The 14,208-nt window shown below is 41.6% G+C and overlaps 1 long non-coding RNA gene across 1 annotated transcript; it reads left to right on the forward strand.

Annotated features, from left to right (window-relative positions):
- The first annotated feature begins 240 nt into the window (after positions 1–240).
- Positions 241–10,976, forward strand: LOC129045586 (uncharacterized). The gene is made up of 4 exons (XR_008505540.2): positions 241–339; positions 759–835; positions 8,113–8,399; positions 10,583–10,976. It is a non-coding gene; the product is annotated as an uncharacterized LOC129045586 (long non-coding RNA).
- Positions 10,977–14,208: the final 3,232 nt, after the last annotated feature.

Raw genomic sequence — 14,208 nt, forward strand, 5'->3', positions numbered from 1 at the left:
TATTATGCACAGTTCATTTCCTTGTAATTTAACTCTCAGAGTAACAAAAGCATAATGTATAGCCTGGTTTTCGGGTCTGATTTACAACAATTTAAACTAAAAGATGCTTTCTGCCTCCTCCCCCACCCCCTTCCAATCACTTCTGCTGATATCAGCAGCTGAGAATTTTGTATTTCATCATGCCACCATATCCTCCCTAAAGTCACAGATCCGGGAAAAGAAAAATAGAAAGCAGGATCCCTGCAAACAGACCCGGATGCGAATTGTCATTTTCTGTTTCAAATTCCATTAGAGCCTTATTGCCCGTGTTAAAAACTTTGTTTTTATGATGGTGGTTTGGTGAGTATTCCCCACTCCTTTTAAACACTGTGAAGTCCAAATGGGGCAAAGCTCTTCTATCCTCAAAGGGCTGTGGTGTAGGGTTCAAACCCAGAAGTAAAAGGGGAAAGCACCAGGCATGGGGTTCCCAGCTGACCCAAGCTTGCTCCCTCCCTGCAGACTCCCACCGGCTGGCTTTGATCTCTCCTTCCTCTGGCTCCTTGAGCACTTACTGACTCCACCAGCAAGTTAGCGTTTTGTAGCTATTGTCCTGTTCTCTAATTGCTTCATATGTGTACCTTTTCCTCCCTAAGGAAGAGGAAATAACATTTTTTTGAGTGCCTGCTTTGATAAGACTCTTTGCTGAGGGTTTTACATGTAATTTCCTTTAATCCTTGTAATAATTCTACGGCTTAGATGCAATTGATTTCATTTTACAGATGAAGAAACTGAGTCGGAGAGGTTAAATAACTTACCCAAGGTTGTACTGGAAATAAGAGGGAAGATTCAGACACAGGTATACCTTTCTGTTATGTCATTCTGATCCCACCTTGATTGTAAACTGAAATGATGGTCTCACTCTTACACACATGCACACCAAGTGTAGTGGTGGGTGCACACACACACACACTCTCTCTCTCTCTCTCTCTCTCTCTCTCTCTCTCTTTTCTTACAGGGTACTTAAAATCTGTCTGGGCTAGCCCCTGCCCCTATATCTTGGTAAGGAAGTTCGAATTGACCCCATTAAAAAAATTTTTCTTTATTATGTTATGTTAATCCCCATACATTACATCATTAGTTTTTGGTGTAGTGTTCCATGATTCATTGTTTGCGTATAACACCCAGTGCTCCATTCAATACGTGCCCTCTTTAATACCCATCACCAGGCTAACCCATCCTCCCACTCCCCTCCCCTCTAGAACCCTCAGTTTGTTTCTCAGAGTCCATAGCCTCTCATGGTTCATCTTCCCCTCCGATTTGCCCCCCTTCATTTTTCCCTTCCTTCTCCTAATGAGAATTGACCCCATATTTAAAATTAAGTAACTTGCTGAATATTAACCAACTTCCCAGTCTCCTTGTACAGAGCTTTCTCCACTGTACACTTAGTAGGTAGTTAATAAATATTTATTACAGTCCCATTTCTTTGAATCTGAGCTATTGTTTTTGGGCCTTTCAGTCCAAGGGAAGGAGGACCCATGTTGGTTCAGAGATTTATTGTGAAGTAGCCATGCTAGAAACCCTTCGATGGGGTTCAGCCAGCTATCAAAGTAATAGAGTAATTGGACTAATGTGAACTTGGGTCTCTAACTCCCAGCACAGCGTTTTATCCATGACATTTATTGTCTTGTTTCCCCTTTGTGTGGCTTGATTTGGGTTGGTTTGGTTTTAACTTCGATTTGAGTGATTTCAGACTCTCAATCTACCCCCCCCCCCCAAATATTGGAGGGAAGATCAGTCAGGAGGAAGAAAGAGGAAGAAAGAGGGCTGCTTTCTTGGCAGTGGGAAAAAAAAAAGAGACTGCCTAGGGATAGGGAGAAATCAATAGATCTTAAAGCCCTTTAGACGTGTGCTATGTCAAATATATTTGGGAACAGCAAGTGGTAGATGAAGGGGACTGAGTCAAAGTGTGTGTGTTGATATAAAAGAAAAATTCTTTCCATCTGTTGATTGTGATTGCTCAGTGAGTAATAAACTGGCACCCATAAACAAGAGTTTTCTTGTAAATATCTGGTACCTCCCAGAAGTCTCAGAACATTGGGCCACTACAAAACCACCCAAGCAAGTTAGCAAGATAAAGGCACCAAATACAGTCATTGAGGAGGTGGTCTCTAAAGACCTGGTAGAACCTATGAACTGGGAGGCTAGTTCTCCTCTCTGGTGGATTCTGGACTTCAGGAAGGGAAATTGGGGGACAGAGGAATGTGATTTCTAACCACTGAGACCACATTTGTAAAATATATGGAACCAATAAGAAAATTATGGTCCCTATAGGGTGGTTTTAAGAACTCAGAATTTTACCACATTTGGGGACTACAGATACAAAAAAGGAAACATCTTAGACCTCTTGGGTGTTTGAATGTTAAGTTCACCAAGAGGGAAATTCTGCCGTTTGTGACATGGATGGATCTGGAGGGCATTATGCTAAGAGAAATAAGTAAGCCAGTCACAGAAAAACAAATACTGCACAATTCCACTTACATGAGATATCTAAAATAGTTAAATTCATAGAATCCAAAAGTGGAGTGGTGGTCACCAGGGGCTGGGGGGAGGGGAAAATGGGAGCTACTAATCAATGGGCATCAAGTCTCCGTTAAATAAGATGAATAAGCTGGAGAGATATGTGTGCTACATTGTGTCTCCAGTTCATAATACTGGATTGTACACTTAAAAATTTGCTAAGAGGGTAGGTCTCATCTTAAATGTTCTTAGTATAATAAAATATTTTTTTTTAAAAAAAGAAGAGAAAAATTTATGGAAAGTTAATGAGCTATTATGCATGGTCTCCTGACTTACCTTGGTGGGTTGTTTTTTTTTTTTTTTTTAAGATTTTATCTATTTATTTGAGAGAGAGAACACGAGCAGGGGGGTCTGCTTCTCCCCACTGAGCAGGGAGCCTGACATGGGGCTCGATCCCAGGACCCTGAGATCACAACCTGAGCCAAAGGCAGATGATTAACCGACTGAGCCAACAGGCCCCCCTTACCTTGTTGCTTTTTTTTTTTTTAATTTTATTTATTTATTTGACAGAGAGAGACAGAGCAAGAGAAGGAACACAGCAGGGGGAGTGGGAGAGGGAGAAGCAGGCTTGCCGCGGAGCAGGGAGCCCAATGCGGGGCTCGATCCCAGGACCCTGATCATGATCTGAGCCGAAGGCAGACGCTTAACGACTGAGCCACCCAGGCGCCCCACCTTGGTGTTTTAAGAGCCACTAAGGGGAAGCAGCTTGAGTGGCTTCTGTGACAGGGATGCTAACATATGGGAGCATGTCTGATTGACTGGGAGGTATGGCATAGGGATGAGACGCTCACAGAAGTCATATTGTAAGCTGGAGATGGGGTGTGGGGTGTGGGCTCTGGGGGCTCCTGAGATAGAATTTACTTTAAGGGAAGAAAAGGTTGGAATCTGTAAGGGACCTGCGGGTCAGAGGGTTGTGCTGATTTCCGGAACAGCCACCCTGTGGATGTTTCTGAATGTGCTCTGATCCAGTCACTCGGAGGAAAAATGGACATTCTTCCATCTTTTGGAGGAAATGGTACACATGCGGAAGAGGAGCAGTCTTACCAAACTCGTGACATTTGAGCACGGGTCCAATCAGGCTCAAGCAGAAAGGGGGTACTGTGCCCCACACCCCTTCATGCTGGGGATCGAGGACAGACAGCCACGCTGCTTCAGCCACCATGCATCCCCGTGCCCAGAAGCCAGTGAGCTGCAGAAGCAGAGTGACAAATGACTGGCAGGTGGAGGCGAGGGTGTAGGGCAGCGGCGGGGAGGGCATTCTGGCAGCAGAGGCAGCTGCAAGCGGACTGATGCCTGAGTGCATAAGGTGACACTCCTAGGGCCTCAGCGGTCCCTGGCAGGAGGAGGAAATCCTGGACGTGGGAATCCTATGTATGCTGGTGGGGGCAAGGACCAGAGAGCTGAGAGTGCTCGGGTCCGAGGGATCTGATCTGTATTCCAAAACTGCTGAAGGCTTGGGAGCCTCTGAGTAACCTTTTCAACATCTAATGCAGACGTAACATGAAATAACTGTTAGTTTTCTTCCATTTCCTTCCTTTGTCTAGAAGGCTTGTATATGGGGGCCTTATCCTAATTCATCAGTGAAGTATTAAGACTCAGTCCATCTACTCTCATTTTTTAAAAAATAAGCTTTACTAAGCAAAAGTAGAATCATGTATGTGTTAAAAAAAATTCCCAAGGGATCAATTCAAACAAAATGCTTTCTTCTCAATGCTACTCCCCTCACCTCTGCTATAAGCCACCAAGATGCCCAATTGATGAAATTCTGGAAAGTATACCAGATACAGTCCGGGTCGTAGGGCTGTTGCACCTGCTCCATACCCTTACCTATGGAAAGAACATTTCCGGTGGTCAGGTAGTCTATATGTCTGGCTGTCCTGGGTCATTGTTCAAAGGTCACTTTCATAGTGACATCTTCCCAACCACCTTACTTAAAGTTGTAACCATCCACCAACCCTCTCTATGTCCCTCCCTGCTTTGTTTTCCCACAGCATTCATCACCCCTGATACATTTTTGCTTATAATTTGTTATTGTTTGTCTCCTGCACTAGAAGGACAAGGACTTTTTTCAGCTCTGTTCACTGGTATTATCTACAGAGCCTGGAGGATTGCCTGGCACAGAATAGGTCCTTAAATATTTGTGTGAACATATATTAAAATGTCACACCGTTCGTTAATATTTCTGCCATTCAACATTGCTTGGCTTGAAAGCAACATTTTATTTTCTCAGCATCTGTCTTAATATATCTGAGAATTCTTTCTTGCTATATTTAACTCTGGGGAGAGAAGAAAAGGATGCATAAAGGAATAAGAAAAATGCCTTATCAAAAAGCAAATGCAACCACACAAAGCCAGTGTGGCAACAAAAGCAAAGGAAGATCATTCAGTCCTGGAAAGCTAAAGTGATAATGTAACAATAACAATAATAATAGTAATAGTGATAGCTGTTAGCGGGTACCACCTGCAGGCTAGGGCTTCATTTTCAAGACATATAATTAGTATCATAGAATTGTCTTTCAGGGGCTTAGAATTCCTGTGACCTTATTGGGGCAGGGGGTGGGGAACCATGAAGAAACTGACAGGAAGATACATAATAACAGGAAGTAGGAGTAGCAACAGGGAAAGGAGGTGGGGAAAGAGGAGGAAAGTGGAAGGAGCAGGCCAACATCCGGGCTGCTCCCCACCCCCACCGAGACAGCCACCCCCTGAAACACCCCCTTTGCTGCTACCACTGCTTCTGCCCTCTGTTCCAGGATCCATCAGGGCTCAGGCAGGTTTCTCTTCCCTCCTCGTGTCAAGTATTTAAAAATCACCTGCTACCTCTCCCTGGGAAATTAATGACAAATGAGGCATTTTTAAAAATTGCTTTAGACACCATGTTATAATGCTTTAAAGTTGCGAGGATCCCCGCTTAAGCATAGTTTGCAAGGCTTCTGAACAGCATAGGATAAAGGAGATCCCGGAATCTCCCACACTTGGGGGAAAGGATGCATCACCAGGTTTGGAAATTTGGCTGTAAGCTTCCTGCAGGAAGGTGAATGGGGAGTTCGGGGCAGAGTGAATGTGGGAAGTCTACCTCAGCAGTTTTTTTTTTAATTTTTTAATTGTTATGTTAATCACCATACGTTACATCATTAGTTTTAGATGTAGTGTTCCATGATTCATTGTTTGCGTATAACACCCAGTGCTCCATGCAGAACGTGCCCCCCTTAATACCCATCACCAGGCCATTGTGACGCAGGTGAGGTCACAGAGGTATCCTGACTTCCTTCCGGCACATTGTGCAAAACCAAAAATATCCAGTTGGAGAAACACAGCAGGAATCTAGGCGCAACCACGAAAATGCAGCCCTGCCCGTTTTCTTTTTTTTCAATCCGAATGAAACAATGGCCAGTGTTTGAAGCTGAGAAGCCGCAGTGATAAATCCAAGAGAGAAAGGGAAGACTCAAAGCTTCCATGTAGGCAGGGTTTCTCCCCGGGAGGAGCAGAGCGGCACAGCGGAGTACCACCGGTCTCCCCTCAGATGGAGAAATGATGCCAGGAGCCAGAGTTGCCGGGATCGGCTTCCTATTGCACAGGTGGAGCGGAGTGTTAATAATTACTGGATGACAGCAGCTGTGGTTTTGATGCCATAGCAACAATCAACTCCTGGTTTATTCTGAGTTGATAAAATTATCCAGGCCACAAAGACACTATTAAAAACAAGAGAAAACAAAAATATCTATTCCACAGCTGGAAGGCAATGCTTCTCAAAATACTGTGCTTTGGGATCAGTGGCACTGTCCGCGAATATCGTAGGTGCCTCGATTTCACCTCTGATATTCCACTTTATAGTCTTCGAAGGGGAGGTCCCAAGAATCTTTATAGCTAAGAATCTCCCTAAGTGATTTGGATGCAGGCAATTCCTGAACCACACTTGGACAAACCCTGCATTAGGTGACGCCTATCGGTTGTTAGTTCAAGCCCCAGCTCTAGCATTCTCCCAAAGCAGCACAAGGGACGGGGCTCTAGACCTGTCCCGTCTAATGCAGAAGCCACCAGCCACATGTGGCCACTGAACACAAAAAAATGTGGCTAGTCCAAATTGAGATGTGCTCTAAGTGCAAAAGAAACTGGATTTCAAAAATTGTATATATCGTAAAAACAGTACAAAGCATCTCATTGAAAATTTTTATATTGATTATATGTTGACTATATTTTGACTATACTGTGCTTAATATACTTTTTTTGATTTCAAGTTTTTGTCTAAATTCTAGTCAGTTAACATATATGGTAAAATTGGTTTCAGGTATAGATTAATGATTCATCACTTACATACAACATCCAGTGCTCCTCATAACAAATGCCCTCCTTAATATCCATCCCTCATCTAGCCCATTGATAAAATATGTTCTTAAAGTTAATTTTACCTGTTCCTTTTTACTTTTTAATGTAGCTACCGGAAGCTTTCAAGTTACATATGTGATTCCCATTATATTTTTAGGGCTTACCTGGACACAGGAGTTCCAGATCATAGAACAAGTCATAGAAACTTTCTAGAAAAGGAGAAAGTATTTCCAGTTTTATTCTTCATTTTATCTACTCCCTTAACGAAGACATGGAAGCCAACTGAGGCTGGTCTAGCTTGGATAGCGGAGGTTGAAAACAAGAAGCAGGGCGCCTGGGTGGCTCAGTTGGTTAAGCGACTGCCTTCGGCTCAGGTCATGATCCTGGAGTCCCGGGATCGAGTCCCGCATCGGGCTCCCTGCTCGGCAGGGAGCCTGCTTCTGCCTCTGACCCTCCCCCCTCTCATGCTCTCTGTATCTCATTCTCTCTGTCTCAAATAAATAAATAAAATCTTTAAAACAAACAAACAAACAAACAAAAAAACAAGCAGCATTCCAGCTCAAACCCAAACCAAACCCATACTGGTATTCAGCAAAGTTTGGCCCACATAATGTTTTCCAAAATAAAATGTCACTAACATTAAAAAACAGTTTAATACATATTTTTATTTTTAGTATCTATTAAAAAATCTGAAGATCCAGAAATACTGGGTTCACTGTCCTAGATGAAAAGAATTCTGCTGGCCCCTACGCAGCAACTGCTTCCTGAGGAGCAGGACGCAAGCTTTTCCATTGGCCTGACAATCCCGGACACTCCTTTTTGCCTCCTGACACTGAAATGGGAAGGTCATTGCCATTTTCACTTTCCTTGCATTGTGGTTTTTTTCTATAGGAAATATGTATCTTTCCTCTTTATTATATCCCTATTTCTATTGAAAGTTGGAAAGTAAAAGACCAAGTCTACCACAAATAATAAGGAAAACACCTAGCCCACTTTACACATTTATGCTACCTGACCAGGCTCAGCCTCAGGTAGGCATTTGAGTTTACAACTCTTGCTCAAGAATTGTTTAAAAACAAGAGCCCAATGCCTGTCTGCCATTTCTTTAACTCTTGGCTCATTATGGCGATTCCTTGACCCCTTCTGGAGCAGGCTTTATGCCACAGTGATTGCTGATCTGCCTTCTTCAGAGCAGAGAATGTCCTGACGCCATCTGTGTTTCTCTCCCAGGGACAGCTGATTATTCTACCCTTAAAATGACCCATCTCCAGCCTGGGGCTGGCCAGTTTCGGTCTTTGTGGTGTGAAGATGGCAAGATTCTGGATGTGTTACATACAGAGCTGCTGGTCTCAGCAGCAGTGGCTCAGCTTCCTCTGTTCCATCAATTCCATGATAATCTAAGGACAAATCAGTCCAGGTGCCATTGCCATAGTTTCTATTCTGCTTGTCAGATTTTACTGTGGCTCTGCTTTCTAAGATTGTCATCAGATAACAGACAAGAGAAGACAAAGAACAAGGTAAGTAGCTCTTACCGAGATTTGGGTCTGATGGCTTCATCGAACCCTGATGTCTATGTCTTCCACCCACCTTGCCCTTAGCCAGAATCATTCTTCATAACTAAGAATGGTTTCAGAACTGGGGAGACAAAAAGATCCAAAATACCCAAATTGGAAGTAGATGAAAGTCTAATTTACATAATTAGAGAAAGCCTCTTACTTCCTACCTAATGATTTTTGACAATATATTAGCCAGGGCAAGTGAAACTAGCTACTGTAGCAAACAACCTTGGGAGCTTGACATAATACAGGTTTATTTCTTGCTGGTATCCCAGTCAGTTACAGGTTGGAACAAGGGCTCTGGTCCACACAGTCATTTGGGAACCCAGGCCTTTTCCATGATGTGGTTCCACCATCTTTGAGGGACTTGGAGTCCTCCATTGGCTCCTGGGAATCTGGCTGGCAGACAGGACAAGGAGACAAAGTATAGAAGTTCATGTGAGTGGTTTTAGGGCGGGGGGAAGATGATGTACTTAATTGCCATTGGCCAGAACTCAGTCATAAGGACCCATCGAATTGCAAGAGAAGCTAGAATCTGAAGGTTAGCTGTGCAGCCAGGGAGAAAAGGAAATGGATTTTGTGCACTCATGTCAGCATCTTTGCCTGATCAGGGCTTAGTAAGGAATAGAATGTGCAGAAAGAAACCTAGGGATAATTCTGGGAAGCCAAGGAAACAGCCAGGATCAGATCATTCTGGTTAGGTGTTAGGTATTCCACAGCCTTGCCTCTCTGTCCTTCCTTCATTCCAACCTTGGATACATAGGGCTGACAAATTGCTTTTTGTACCTCTACAGGCAACAAAATGGATTACTCTGCTTTTCCCAAATAAACTTAATAAAGAACACAAGGACCTTTCTGTTACTCAGAATACAGTGTTCAGTTCTGGCCCAGTGTGACCTGTGACTCTAAGCATCTGTTCTAGTGATTAATGTCATTTAAGACCCAGAGAAATATTTCTCCAAATCTCTTGCCCTGCCTCCTTCCGTCAAAAGGCAATGACACTCAAATGCTGTGAAGGTTTGTGGGTTATTCTGCTGAAATCAAAGATGGACCTTGGTTTAAACTATGGGGATGATTTGATCCATAGAAGCATTTAGGTAAGAGTAAAAAATTGTCCAATTTTCCCTTTTAGTATCCTTGAAATAGATGCTCACATAATGAAGTATTCTTTTTCAAGAGGGTGGAGCACTGTCTTTCTCACATGTCCCAGTTTGTGGTTTCAGAGGTACTGACAACTTAGGCAGTGTTCATAACTGTGCATGTGGTAGCTAAAGAACAGTTTGTAATGTTAAGCTATTCAGATTCCTTTTAAGGCCTGATGTAAGCCTAAACATATCCATGAGGGATGATACCAATTCTTTACCTGGGTAACTCGAGGGACACCAAATGCTAGAACTGCTAATATTCCTAGTTTTGTAATATTAGTAATAAGATTTTAATGGCTTTTTGAGATATAATTCACATCTCACACGATTTACTCATTTAATGTGTATAACTCAGTGGCTTTAGTATATTCACAGAATTGTGCATTTGTTACCACAGTTCTAGAACATTTTCATCATTCCTAAAAGAAACCTGGCTTCCCTTACCTGTCATCCCCAATCTCCTCATCCCTGCCCCCAAGCCCTTGACAGCTAGCTACAAATCTACTTTCTGTTTTTATGGATTTACCAATTTTTTACTTTTCCTATAGATGGAAACATACATGATGTGGTCTTTTCTGGCTTGGCTTCTTTCACTTAGCATAATGGTTTCAAGGTTCATCCATGTGGTAGCATGTATCAGTACTTCTTCCCTTTTCATGGCCTAATCATATTCCATTGTACGGATACACCACATTTGTCTATCCATTCATTAATCGGTAGATATTTAGGTTGCTTCCACTTTTTTAGCTCTTATGAATGATGCTGCTATGAACATTCATGCAGAAGTTTTTTTTTTTTTTTTTGTGGATGTTTGTTTTCATTTCTCTTGAGTACATATCTAAGAGTGAAATTGTTAATAATATTTAATTAAATTTTTTAAAACTTTCAAAGTTTCAGCTTTATTTAAATACATATACTTAAATTTTTGATATTCATTCATTGTGATTTGAATTTGTCTTTTATTCTTTTTTTTTAAGATTTTATTAATTTATTTGACAGAGAGAGACACAGCGAGAGAGGGAACACAGCAGGGGGAGTGGAGAGAGAGAAGCAGGCTTCCCGCGGAGCAGGGAGCCCGATGCAGGGCTCGATCCCGCGACCCTGAGATCATGACCTGAGCCAAAGGCAGACGCTTAACGACTGAGCCACCCAGGCGCCCCAGAATTTGTCTTTTATTCTTAATAGATAATTTTAAATATCTTGAACAAACATTTTGAAAATGTGAAGAATAAGCATATAATTTTATTTTAATTTGACTTTTAGTGAAAATACATTTGAATTGTTTGCTTCGAGTCCAAAATTTCTTTTTAATCCTTTAGGTCATTACTGTTAGTGCACTGTAAGTTATATGAAAATCTTGGTTATATCAACATAGTGATTTTGATGGGGAAAAAAAGGCAAGAAGAAGAAATTAAATCAAATAAATGTATAATTATTTTTGAATTGTATATGTATTCTTATTACTCACCCAAAATTGCCAGCCTGTCAACAGTACACAGAAACCTGAGCAAAATATTTAAATTTTGTCATTTACAATTCAACCATGGATTTATATGCATCTTTCCATTTTGTTGTCATTGTTCTATTTGTTTTTATGAAAGTGTATTTGTCAAGGTAGGAGGATAGAACATATGTTATTTTGTGGTTTGTTAGCTTGATTTTTAACTTTTAAATATTTAGACATATGATATGGGGACCTCTATTTCTACTCTTAACACAGGCCCTGTAGGGTTTAGGGGGAGACCTAGTGCAAGGTAGTTAAATGAAGATCAGTGAATACTTGTTGACTGATTGGTCTAGAACTGGAACAAGAGGATTTTTTAAAATAATGTTTAAGAATTTTTAATTTCCTTGCACCCCATGCTTTAGTCTCAGGAAGAGACATTTGGGTTCAATTACCTTGACTGGGATGGATAGGTGCAGCTGGTTGGTTATGGGACCACACATAATGTCTAATTCACAATAGCAAAAGCATGTAATTAAATCCTCCATGTCAAACTTATCTAGTTAGTGTCTCATTGCCAATCCTATGGAATTCTGCCTGCCACTCTAAGAATTAAATTGTTTATTTGAGCATTACTAATTATTTTACATTCCATATTCATGAACCTCGGAAGCTCTGGGCCCTGTTGATCCAAAAGAATGTCAAAATTGGCTTTCCACTTTTTATATTTTTATAAATTGCAACCAGGAACTCTCTATCATCATTAGATAGCTAACAAAGATACATTGAGTGAATATTTTGTGTTGGGTGCTATCCTGTCCCTATGTAGGGAATTGGCAAATAGGGAATATAATAGAGTAAGATGTAGCACAGTGAACATTTGACATTTTGAGGGAGTGTATCATTCTTTCTATTTGGGAGAAGTCCATGGTATCAAACCACTCAGTGGCATGTAGTCATATGAATTTATAACCACCCTCATCATTCTGTGATGAGGTTCAGCTTGAACAGCTCTGTCTCGACTGTGGGACTGAGTCAGCTGGGGTGGCTCTTCTACACAGATGTTCATTGTGGGGTCAGGCTTATAGGGCAGCCGCTTCTCATAACATGTCCTTCTCATGGCAATGGCAGCTACATAAAAGGAATACCTTAGGCAGATTTATTTCAAGTCTTTGCTCATATCACTCCTATTGATATCGCATTGGCCGAAGCAAGTCTCATAGCCAAGCCCATGATGAGAAAGAAAGAAAAGCGAGGATTTGTGACACTATCCAAATTATTACAACCCCTCTAGAGTGGGTCTTGGTGGATGCAGGGCCCTCCACCTCCCACTTCAGAAGCTAAAAGAGGGAAGACATCTTTTTTCCTGGCCTCTGTCCTGGCTTGGCCACTAAACAATCCAGAGGGAATGACTTAAAGAAGGAACAGTGAGCGAGATCACTCCCTAAGCAGTGGTGCTATCAAATGACCAGGGCAGTCATGTCATTGGCAGCTTTCTCACCAGATTATTCCTGGGGCAAGGACCTTGGCTATGTTCTCCTTTTCCTAACCTTCCTTCGGTCTTTCTGGTTTTCTGAGGCTGGTTCTATAGCCTGAAAGATGATTTCTGGTATTGACCCAGTTAACTGCTTTCTCCTTGACAGCTACAGATAGTTTTGATTGCTTGCTACCAAGAAAACTAACTGGTGCTAGTAGACACAGTATTTGCCCTTGAAAAAAAAAATTCTATACTTAGAGGAGGCAACATTCTCAAAGAAAACTCTTGAACAAAACCTTGCATGTACCATATGATATTCCAGGAAGCAAGAGTATGAAATTTAGGGCTAAACAGCAATGATTTCACATCTCAATTCTGGCACTTCCTTGCTGTGAGACTTTGTGTGTATGGTTTAACTTCTCAGAGCATTGGCTTTCTCATCTATAAATAGGAACAATACTACCTACCTCACTCGATCTTAATGATGGTAAAGCAATAACAGCATGTATAAATCTCCTAGTACAGTATTAGCATGCAGTAGATCTTTAGTAACTAGTAATTACTACTTTTACTCTGAAAGGTATTATTCAGAGTAGGGAAAGTTTCATGAAGGAAGGGAGGTTTGAGTAAAATCTGAAAGAAAATAAGAGTCTTAGACTGATGAAGGGAAAGAGAGGGGAATTTCAGAAAAAGATAATCTGTAATAGCCAGAGTACAGGGGCAAGACTTGACAAGTTAAATGTGAGAGACATAGAGGAGACTGGCATGATTACTTAGAAGGGGCATATCTGCGTGGCAAGGAGAGGAAAGTTATAAAGCCAGAGAAGATCTAATGCTCGATACAGGCCTCCACTCGTAGACAAGGTTTAAATGTGATGATTTGGTAATGGAGGCTTTACAGATTTTTAGGCTGTTGGAGAATATATGTATGTGTAGCAGGACAAGTTATACATATTTTAAAAATATTTGGGGGGGGTTATGTGTGGGATGGTTCATGGTGGAAATGGAGTCCAGTTAGAAAGCAATTGCTGAAAATCCAGTATAGCGTGATGAAAATCTGGAAAATCTGAAAATCTAGCGTGATGGCTGTGGAAGTAGAATCCTTGAGAAGAAACCTATCTGAGAAATACAAGGAACTCAGTGACTCTTTAGATGCAGGAATTGGGAGGAGTGTAGGGTCACTGCTGCCTTGGGCGAGGGACTACATTTATAAGGCCAAAATAAATAATTGCTTCCTTTTATTGATATATAATTTACATATTATATTAGAGTTCTCCAGAGAAACAAGACCAATAGGATTGGTTGATTAATTGATTGATTATGAGGAACTGGCTCACGTGGTTATGGAGGCTGAGAAGTTCTACCATCTGTCATCGGCAAGTTGGAGACCCAGAAAAGCTGATGGTGTAATTCTAGCCTGAGTTCAAAGGTTTAACTACCAGGGGAACCAATGATATATTTCCCAACAACTTAGGTTCTAGCTGATGCAGGCAGGCAGGAAAAGAATGAATCTTCCACTTTTTGTTCCATATAGGCCCTCATAGCATTGGGCGGTGCTCACCCACAATGGGGAGGCCTATCTACTTGACTGAGTTCATGGATTCAAATGCTAATCTCATCTGGAAACACCCTCACAACTCACCTAGAAATAAGGTTTCATTTCGTCGCCCATGGACCCAGTCAAGTTGACGCAAAAGTCAACTG

The sequence above is a fragment of the Mirounga angustirostris genome, unplaced genomic scaffold (assembly GCF_029215605.1).
Source record: "Mirounga angustirostris isolate CCGP_5_RB_7025 unplaced genomic scaffold, mMirAng1.0.hap1 SCAF_3, whole genome shotgun sequence".
Taxonomy (NCBI): Eukaryota; Metazoa; Chordata; class Mammalia; order Carnivora; family Phocidae; genus Mirounga; species Mirounga angustirostris.